Source organism: Colletes latitarsis, chromosome 1 (assembly GCF_051014445.1).
Source record: "Colletes latitarsis isolate SP2378_abdomen chromosome 1, iyColLati1, whole genome shotgun sequence".
NCBI classification, from domain to species: domain Eukaryota; kingdom Metazoa; phylum Arthropoda; class Insecta; order Hymenoptera; family Colletidae; genus Colletes; species Colletes latitarsis.
In genome coordinates, this window is record NC_135134.1 from 33,918,969 (window position 1) to 33,928,052 (window position 9,084).

Below are 9,084 nucleotides of genomic sequence, written 5' to 3' on the forward strand. Positions count from 1 at the left end.
TTAGAGAGGTTTTTAAATAGCTGTAGGAACTGAACGATAAACGATTGAAGAAACTGAAACGATAAGTGCTTGAAGAAAACTGAAACGGAGAAACTTATTTAAATAATATAATAATATAATAACTGATTTGAATTGATACAAAAACGAAAAAACATTTCTAACTCTTTCCTCATTAATATAAATAACACGCCACTATTAGCCGCCATACATTATATATTATTGGGTTCTTAACAAGAACATTTTACAAAAGATTACTTTAGAAAAGTATTCAAATTACATGAAAAAGTAAGTGACATGAGAAAGAAAATAATAAGATATTTAAGATAATCGATAAATGATACTTACCGATTGGGACATCCCTGTCACTTTTTCTGTAAAAATGAAACGAATTTCGAATTTTTGGTCATAGAAATTGAAAATATAAAGACACGAAGAGGACTGTTTCTATGCAAAATAAATTAAATTGTTTTATATATAAGTTTAATTATGATTTTTATCTAAGTGTGATAAAACTGTAAGATAAAAGATGAATTAAGTTCCAAGTCCCTAAAATTTTCCAAATCATAGATTTAAAAATGATTTAGATATTTACATGATTTTAGTGTTGGTATTTATACAAGTATATAAATATCTATTTATGCAGAACATGTTACCCCTAAATGGGCAAGTTAAAGAACGATATACATGTTGATAGTATAATATCCCTTTATTCCTCATAAAAATTCACAACTGAATTCCCTTCATTCCAATCTTAAAAAATCCATCCCAAAATATTATTTGAACAAGGTGATAACAGATTTAAAATATTTAATAAAATTTAAATATCAGAGATTGATAGTATTAATAAAAGATAATATTAATACTATTTTGACACTCTCATTTGATTTTAATATTAATTATAGATACTTTGATTATTGATTTATTAAAACATAAAGTTAACTAAAAGTTCCAGTAGATTATAAATATTTTAAAGAGCATGAATTAGCATAGAATTTCATAAAAAATTTGACGAGTAATAGAAGTAACTTGAATAATCTGAATTTTGTAACTTTTACTATATCTTTGGATATGGAATCACAGATTCATTTTATTAGTAGTGTGACTAATAATATTAAGTTCTATGTTATGTTCTATTTTTATTAATAAAAATAGAGATAGTACTGATGATTTACTCAGACTCGTTAAAGTAAGTGGGTCAAGTGGGAAGAATAGTAAGATAGATAGATAGATATTGGTAAAAATATTCTTCTTGTCTTTATATAGGAAATCTTTAATATTAAAAATAAACTCTTTCTGTAAAATCATCATACTTATCATCATAATTTATAAAATTAAAGTCAACGTATCTAATAATGAAAGGAGAAACTGACTTTATATCTTGTGTATTGGATAACATAGAGTTAGATTCTTTTACCGATGAATTATGAACAAACTGAACTGGAGTATTTTATAGGACTTGTCAAGAACGTTTTTTCTTTTTTCATGTATTTATTTTGAGTTTTGAAGTATGGAAAATAAAACTTACAGAGGCTTTGTTTACTTAAATGTTAAAACTTACCTTTTGTAAAAACCGGCGATATCGACTGTATAAATCGCCTTACGTTCGTGCCCGTAAGTGAGGTAGAACACGTGCTCGATTTAGGTTATGTAAATAAATTTCACGTGCTACTTTCTCAACGTATACTTTTACACGAAAAGTTTCGACGAGCATCCCATGCTTGTCGCCAAATTGAAGTGTCCTTGAATTCGGAAGACTGGTTACGTGTGAATCTTCGTTGATCGTCTACCTTCAACTTCATTAATAACAACTCGTGAATACAGGTGTTACGTCGGGATTCCGTCGACATTTGTGTTGGGAAGGAATATCGCGTTACCAATTTCCGTGTATCTTTTTCCGCGTGTTTATGCGTATAATAAAAACTCACTGCTTATTATAACAATAAGAATATATTTAATATGCCACATGTGTAATACAAATGCTTCTCTGATATCCCTCCTTAACCCCGTTATACCCGGCTACGGAATTCCCTCTTCTCTCGTGGCCATGGTTGAGCGCGCATCTTCCACTAACTTCTACCTCCCAAAATCCCTATGCAGCACACTGTGCTAACACTTACATACTAAATTTACTACGCGATACACACTGTTACGCATTTGCATGACGTAGGGTTTATGTACATACAGCGACGCGACGGGAAATTGCTGGAACTGGTTTTATCACTATCGAGGCTGCGATTTGAGCGAGGGAGATTCAAACGAACTCGCGTATTGTAATGCGTATTATTATTGTAGGAAATTCAACGCGAGGAAATCTAGGCGCAAACCGAGCATTTGTAGACCGTTGCCGATACTTTGTGTATACAATGTAGTTTAGACCGTTAGAGGTAGGCTGTATGCTTGTGGCGCGCATATGTGTGTGTGTAAGAATCGCTCGGTTGGCCATGTCGCCGGTTCTCGCTCGAAGGATCGGGAATATTCCATGGCACGCGCCGAGAACTTGGCAACCGGGGAAAGGAAGAAACAAACGCCGATCGGGACGACTGGATATATAAGACCGAGCCCGCGTGGCCGGGTCTCTCTCAGTCTATACGAGCTATCGTCCTGCGCTAGAGAACGTTTTCAATCGCTATTTAGAAACATCTAAAGAACAGTACTGAATAAAGTTGTTGAAGTATTTTTAACGTATCGAGTTGTTTGATTTCCGCGCGTCTCGCCGAGCAGAGCGGTTCAGCGCTCCACGGGCACCGGCCCACGACCTTATTTCCCTAACCCACCGACCACGTGTTCTGCAACATATATTTTTGGTGACAGCGGTGGGATCAGTTTAAAGTAAATTGGAATTACATTCGGACCCTAGACAAACTTTGCCGGCTCGCGAGTGCGCGCTTCAAAACTTTGAATTGTGGTGAACCGTTTTATTGAGCTTCTATAATACAAAGTGAACATCAGAATCAGTGCATCCGCTCTTCCTTGGGTTTTCGCACGGTTTCCCTAAGGGCACGGGTAAATACCGGAGACGGGTGATTTCGGCGGCCGTGCAAGCCACCACCGTTATCACATGCACCCTGTTCACGTCGCGGTTGAGCTTCCGCCTTACTCAGCACGGAGAGACGAACGCCACCGAACGAGGTTCCTGTAAAGCAGAGAGACGAACATCGCCGACGACTGGAACGCCTGGAGGACATCACGGATCATCGCCGACGACTGGAACACCTGGAGGACATCACGGACCATCCCCTGACGCCTGGAGCACCTGGAGGACATCGCGGACCATCGCCGGTTTCCAGCATCTTCGTCCGGGACGCAGACCGCCAGCCCAGCAGACCGACGACGAGTGGAGGGCCCCGTTGCAGGAGAACCGATCAGCGACGTTCCTGAGCGTTTCCGTCGTAATTGCTAGCGCACTGTAAGTGTAGTACTACGTTAGTAATAATCACTGCGCAGACTAGTAGCTAGATTTGTTTGTACTAGTCTGATATACTCGCCTCAATTAGATTTAGTTAGTCGGTGAAAATGCCGCCGTTTTTAAAGAAATACGTGAGGGCTAAAAGGAGCCGTAAGCAGCGTCTGAGTGGTGGTAGTGGGACATTTACGGAAGAGTTGCTAAAATCTCCCCACATAGACCCCCCTACTTCCGAAACCGTGGTACCGCGAACTAACGAAACAAGTTTAACCCCCGTACAGCCAATAATTCACGGGTCCAACGCGACAGACAGTCCCTTAAACATAATTAACAGCACGTTCTCGTCACCCCCTATGTCGTGTGCCTCTCAAATTCTTTCCGTTAACTCGATCGCCACCCCTGTTCGATCTCCCGTCTCGACCCTGCCGCCGGAAATTCCGAGAACTCCGTCGCGCATGCCATATGATTTAGTCTCCGGCCTCATATCCTATTTTGATGGGAACCCGTCCCAAGTCGACCAATTCATCGCCCAGTGTAGATTGGCGGACTCGTTGGTTGGGATAGAGGAAAAACCGTACTTGCTCGCGTTAATTCAAAGTCGGATACAGCACTCAGTTTTCCGCGGGATTGTAGGTGATGATTCCCCCCCCCCCCCCCCGGACGGTAGAAGCCTTGATAAGGTTAATTAAAGTCGCGTATCCCCGGAAATTCAGCCTTAATGACTTGGAAACCGAGTTACGGGGCGTGCAGCGGCATGATCGCGAAACGATTGAGGAATTCGGGTATCGGGTGCTCGGGATTGTGGACCGGGGGGTACAGACAGCGCGCGAGAATTACGGTCCCGAGCATTTTGTCGGGATTAAAGCATTAATTATGGAGAATGCGGTTCGTGATTTCCTGAGGGGCCTTCGGAACGACATTGTCGCGGGGATCGTATCAAGGGACGATGGGCGGGATCTAAGAACGATCATTAAACTAGCCTCCAGGATTGAAAGCCTGGCCGGTTTCGCGCGGACCCCGAGACCCGCGGACACTGCCCGGGATCATCGACCTCGGATATGTAGGACTGAAATACGGGAGCGAGCCTGTTTCCGTTGCGGGGAAGTGGGACATCTAGTCGCGGACTGTCGCGGCGCGATTAATAACCGATTCCATGGGCCCCAATCAAACACGCCAAGATACCGACGATGCGGGGGAACGGGGCGCGAGGAAAGTCAGGGCCATCGGTACGGTTCGAATCACGTGCCTAGGGATACGCGGCCCCCAGTCCCCTTACTCTCCATGAACCAAGGGCGGAATCTAGAACGAAATCCCTGGACCAACCCTTTAAACCCCAAGGGGTCTCCGTCAACGGGCGCGAGGCGGAGGGGCCCCTTGATTTCCCGCGCCGAGTCCACTGCATCTGCTATGAAGCAGGTTTGAGTCGTATCGCGAAATCGCCAATTGTCCCCTTGCTCCACAGCTATTTCCACCGCGGTTTCGCTAAATTCCTGGTCGACACCGGCTCCCAACTTAACCTAATTAAACAGGGCGAAGTAAATTCGGATATAATGGTTAATACTAGGGTAATTTATCATCTCACCGGCATAAGTTCAGGGACGGTTCACACGCGAGGCGAGGTCATCATACCCATCTGGGATATCCCGATACACTTCCAATTGGTAGACGTAGATTTCCCTATCTCCGAGGCAGGCATTTTAGGAGTACCGTTTCTGCAAAAACAACGGGCAACTCTCAGATTTAAAGAGGACTTTCCATGCATGATGCAATTCGAACAGGATCCGTTCGCATCCGGATTTTCATCGCATTATCTTCTCCCGCGAACCAAGGTCCTAATCTCGGCCCCTGCAAGGAATAGCAACGCGTCGGGTTATGTCAAACGGATTGAGGCCGGATCCGGTATTTTCATAGGCGAGGTGTTAGCCAGCCAGCGAAACGGTTTCGTCAAGTTATACACGATTAATACCACGTGCGATCACGTCACCGTAACGATTCCCCCTGTAAATTTGGAAGAATTCGATTCGAGACCCGCGGCATCTCGATCCTCCCGTACGGAAAACCCGACCGTAGGCAAATCCGAAGACCACGCCCGAAGGTTGAGCGTTCTCATTAAAGCACTCGACTTGAATCACCTTCACGAAATCGAAAGGATGAGTATATTAGAAATCATCAGTAAATTTCCATACCAATTTCATTTATTGGGCGATAAACTAAAGGCCGCTAATGTCCCCCACCATTCCATCAATACTACAGACAAATTACCGATAAATACAAAACAGTACAGGTTTCCACCGGTTCATAAAAGTGAAATAGAAAACCAGATAAGTTCCTTGCTCGACAGTGAAATAATCCAGCCCTCAATGTCCCCATATAATTCCCCCTTATGGGTCGTCCCTAAAAAGCCAGATCCCTCCGGAACGCCCCGATGGCGAATGGTCATCGACTACCGTAAATTGAATGAAAAAACCGTAGCGGATGCCTATCCTCTCCCTAACATTACCGAGATCTTAGATCAATTAGGAGGGGCTAAATATTTTAGTACCTTAGATTTGGCCTCCGGGTTTCATCAAATCCCCGTAGATCCGGCGTCCAAGTCCAAAACGGCTTTCCCCACCCCCCACGGCCACTTTGAATTCAATCGGATGCCTTTCGGCCTGAGGAACGCGCCAACCACCTTTCAGCGAGTTATGGACCTCGCGTTATCCGGGTTGCAGGGAATCGAACTTTTCGTCTACATGGACGATATTGTTATTTACGCGGCTTCTCTTTCGGAACACGCACGTAAACTGAGGGCCCTTCTGGCTCGGCTGCAGAATGCTGGACTAACCCTTCAACCGACGAAATGTCGTTTCCTGCAAAAAGAAATTGCATATTTGGGTCATAAGATTACCAGTGAGGGAGTCAAGCCTGACCCAGATAAAATTCGAACTGTAAAAAATTTCCCAGTACCCCGCACGCGGAAAAATATTAAACAATTTCTAGGACTGGTAGGTTACTACAGACGATTCATCCCCGATATGGCTAAAACCGCAAAACCATTAACGAAACTTTTAAAGAAAGATGTACCTTTTTACTGGACTCCGGAAGTTCAAAGCTCTTTCGAAATTCTAAGGGATGCCATTTGTGCGGAACCTTTGCTTCAATTCCCCGATTTTTCGCGACCATTTCTCGTCACCACGGACGCCTCCGACTTTGCGGTGGGTGGCATTCTAAGTCAAGGAACAGTAGGAAAGGACCTCCCTGTAGCTTACGCATCTAGAACATTGAACGAGGCCGAAATTAATTATTCCACGATAGAAAAGGAGCTTCTGGCAGTTTTATTCGGAGTAGAGCATTTCAGACCCTATTTGTACGGCCGGCAATTCACCTTGGTCACGGACCATCGTCCCTTAGTGTGGCTGCACAATGTTAAGGACCCCACTTCTAAAATAATGAGATGGCGAATAAGGCTAAACGAGTACGATTATAACATAATATACAAGCCTGGTAGAGTCAATGCGAACGCCGACGCACTCTCGCGCAATCCCGTAGATGCCGACGCGAATCCCGATCCCACGGTACAATCGGGCGCAGATTCTAGTCCTTGTCCGAGGCGTCTGGGAAGGGTGCAAGTCTGCGCAGACAAACCACCGATCGTAGATTCCGAAACGGACAGGGCAGATGACGCGCAATCCGCGGAGAACGATAGATTCATTGCCTCTGTGTTCCTAGCGCGCAGGAAAACAGAGGGGAAAGTAAACGAGGTCACCGACGGCGTAGTAAAGATTTTCGATTCGGAAAAAGCATGCTCGGTAATAGATGTCGCGAGAGAACTTCCTGAAGGAACACCCCAGTCGAGTACCCCAGAGTCTCCTCAACTCGGTCTTCCGTTGGCTAACGGGTGTATAATCCGAACCCCAGGAACCCGCTTCGGGGGCCGTGAGAGGGAATCTGTACTCGACGTGCAACCTGTGTCGTCTCAGGGGAGAGGGGCGCCCCGTGTGAATGAGTATCCCATCCGGTCAGGTGGACCGGGTGGATGATTGCAACTCGGTCAGGTGGACCGAGGTTTGCGTGTATCCTGGCGGGTGATGCCAGGTGGAAGTGTGAATGGGGATGACCAGGACCGCACAGGGATATCCAGTGGTGTGACCTCGATATTAAACCCGGGAGACCCTGTAGAGACCCTTTTAATTACACAGAATGTCCACGACGAAAATGGAATCGATGCCGGAAGGAGAATTTTAATCACCACCCCCGATATGGGTGAGCCGACGCGATCCTCCCCTACTGTATTCTATCTGAAGGGGCACCTTTTTGCACGGCGCGATAATCTTGTCCACTTCATCCCTCTCACCGGTACTGATATTTCCCATACCACCAAGGGACTTCTAAGTCGAATAGGTTTATCAATGGACCAGGTGCGACAATATAAATTAAATGTTGGGAATGCCATGGCGTTCCCTCAGAACAGATATTCGGTTTTCTTTTTATTTTTCAAATCTTGTCCCCAAGATGAATTGAATTTTGATCATGTTCAAAACTCCTTGAAATCTCTTAAAAATCTACTGGACTCTTTACGGTCGGATACCTTCAGTATCCTGATAAACCCGGATAAATTCGACCCCTCCGCGCGGAATCGTATATTAAACTTACTTAGGGAAATCTTCAACGACCCACAATATAGCATTACCATCTGCAGTAGGGAGGCTATAATCCCGCCAAGGTCGGACCGGTCACAGATTATTAAAGAGCACCATGAATCGGTAGTCGGAGGTCACCGTGGCTCCTTTAAACTTCATCAACTTATCCAGGAACGGTTTTACTGGCCCGGTATGGCAAAGGAAATCGTAGAGTTCGTTCGTTCGTGCCCCACCTGTCAAAGGAACAAGAATCATACTAGGCAAACAAAACAGCCGATGCGAATTACCGACACCCCTAAACGCGCATTTGAAAAGGTGCAAATGGATATAGTTGGGCCCCTACCCGTAACTAAAAGAGGTAATCAGTACCTACTTACCCTGCAAGATAACCTCACAAAGTATTCAGATGCAATCCCGCTACGTAGCATAGATACCATAAGCGTTGCTCACGCTCTTGCTGAACAATTCATCAGTAGGTTTGGATGTCCGGGAGCTATTCACACCGACCAAGGCAGGAATTTTATTAGTCAGGTCATGAAGAACTTCTGTAAAATTTTTAAAATCCAGAGAATAACCTCTACCGCTTTTCACCCACAATCATTGGGCTCCCTTGAAAGGGCACACCGTGTCTTCATTAATTACCTCAAACATTACTGCACAAAGACCGATTGGGATGAGTGGATAAGATTTTGCATTTTCTCGTACAATACTTCTGTGCATGAGGCTACTGGCTTTACCCCCCATGAACTGATTTTTGGTGAAAGGGCCAATATTCCCTCAAAATTCTCCACGGGTTCAGCACCCAGAACGTTCGCGCAACATCTAGATGAACTCTTTGTAAAGATCACTACTACTCAGACGACTGCTGCACAGAATCTAGAAAGGGCGAAACAGAAAAGTAAAAAATTATTATGATCAAACACTTAGACCTTGTAAATTTGATTTAAACGATATGGTATACTTGCTTAAGGAGCCCAGAACCTCCAAATTCGATTGTACTTGGTTAGGCCCCTATAAGATAAACCGATTATTTAGCGATTTAATTGCCGAAATAGAGTT

At 44.4% G+C, this 9,084-nt stretch overlaps 2 long non-coding RNA genes across 3 annotated transcripts; both read right to left on the minus strand.

Annotated features, from left to right (window-relative positions):
- Positions 1-4,841: 4,841 nt before the first annotated feature.
- Positions 4,842-6,010, minus strand: LOC143341701 (uncharacterized). The gene is made up of 3 exons (XR_013079668.1): positions 5,946-6,010; positions 4,986-5,115; positions 4,842-4,920 (listed from the first exon to the last, which is right to left on the minus strand). It is a non-coding gene; the product is annotated as an uncharacterized LOC143341701 (long non-coding RNA).
- Positions 6,011-6,147: 137 nt separating this feature from the next.
- LOC143340933 (uncharacterized) lies at positions 6,148-8,876 on the minus strand. 2 transcript variants are annotated; one of them, XR_013079528.1, is made up of 5 exons: positions 8,668-8,876; positions 8,403-8,570; positions 8,076-8,258; positions 6,470-7,016; positions 6,148-6,255 (listed from the first exon to the last, which is right to left on the minus strand). It is a non-coding gene; the product is annotated as an uncharacterized LOC143340933 (long non-coding RNA). The 2 variants fall into 2 exon arrangements; XR_013079526.1 differs by lacking the exon at positions 8,668-8,876 and having other exon boundaries at positions 8,403-8,594.
- Positions 8,877-9,084: the final 208 nt, after the last annotated feature.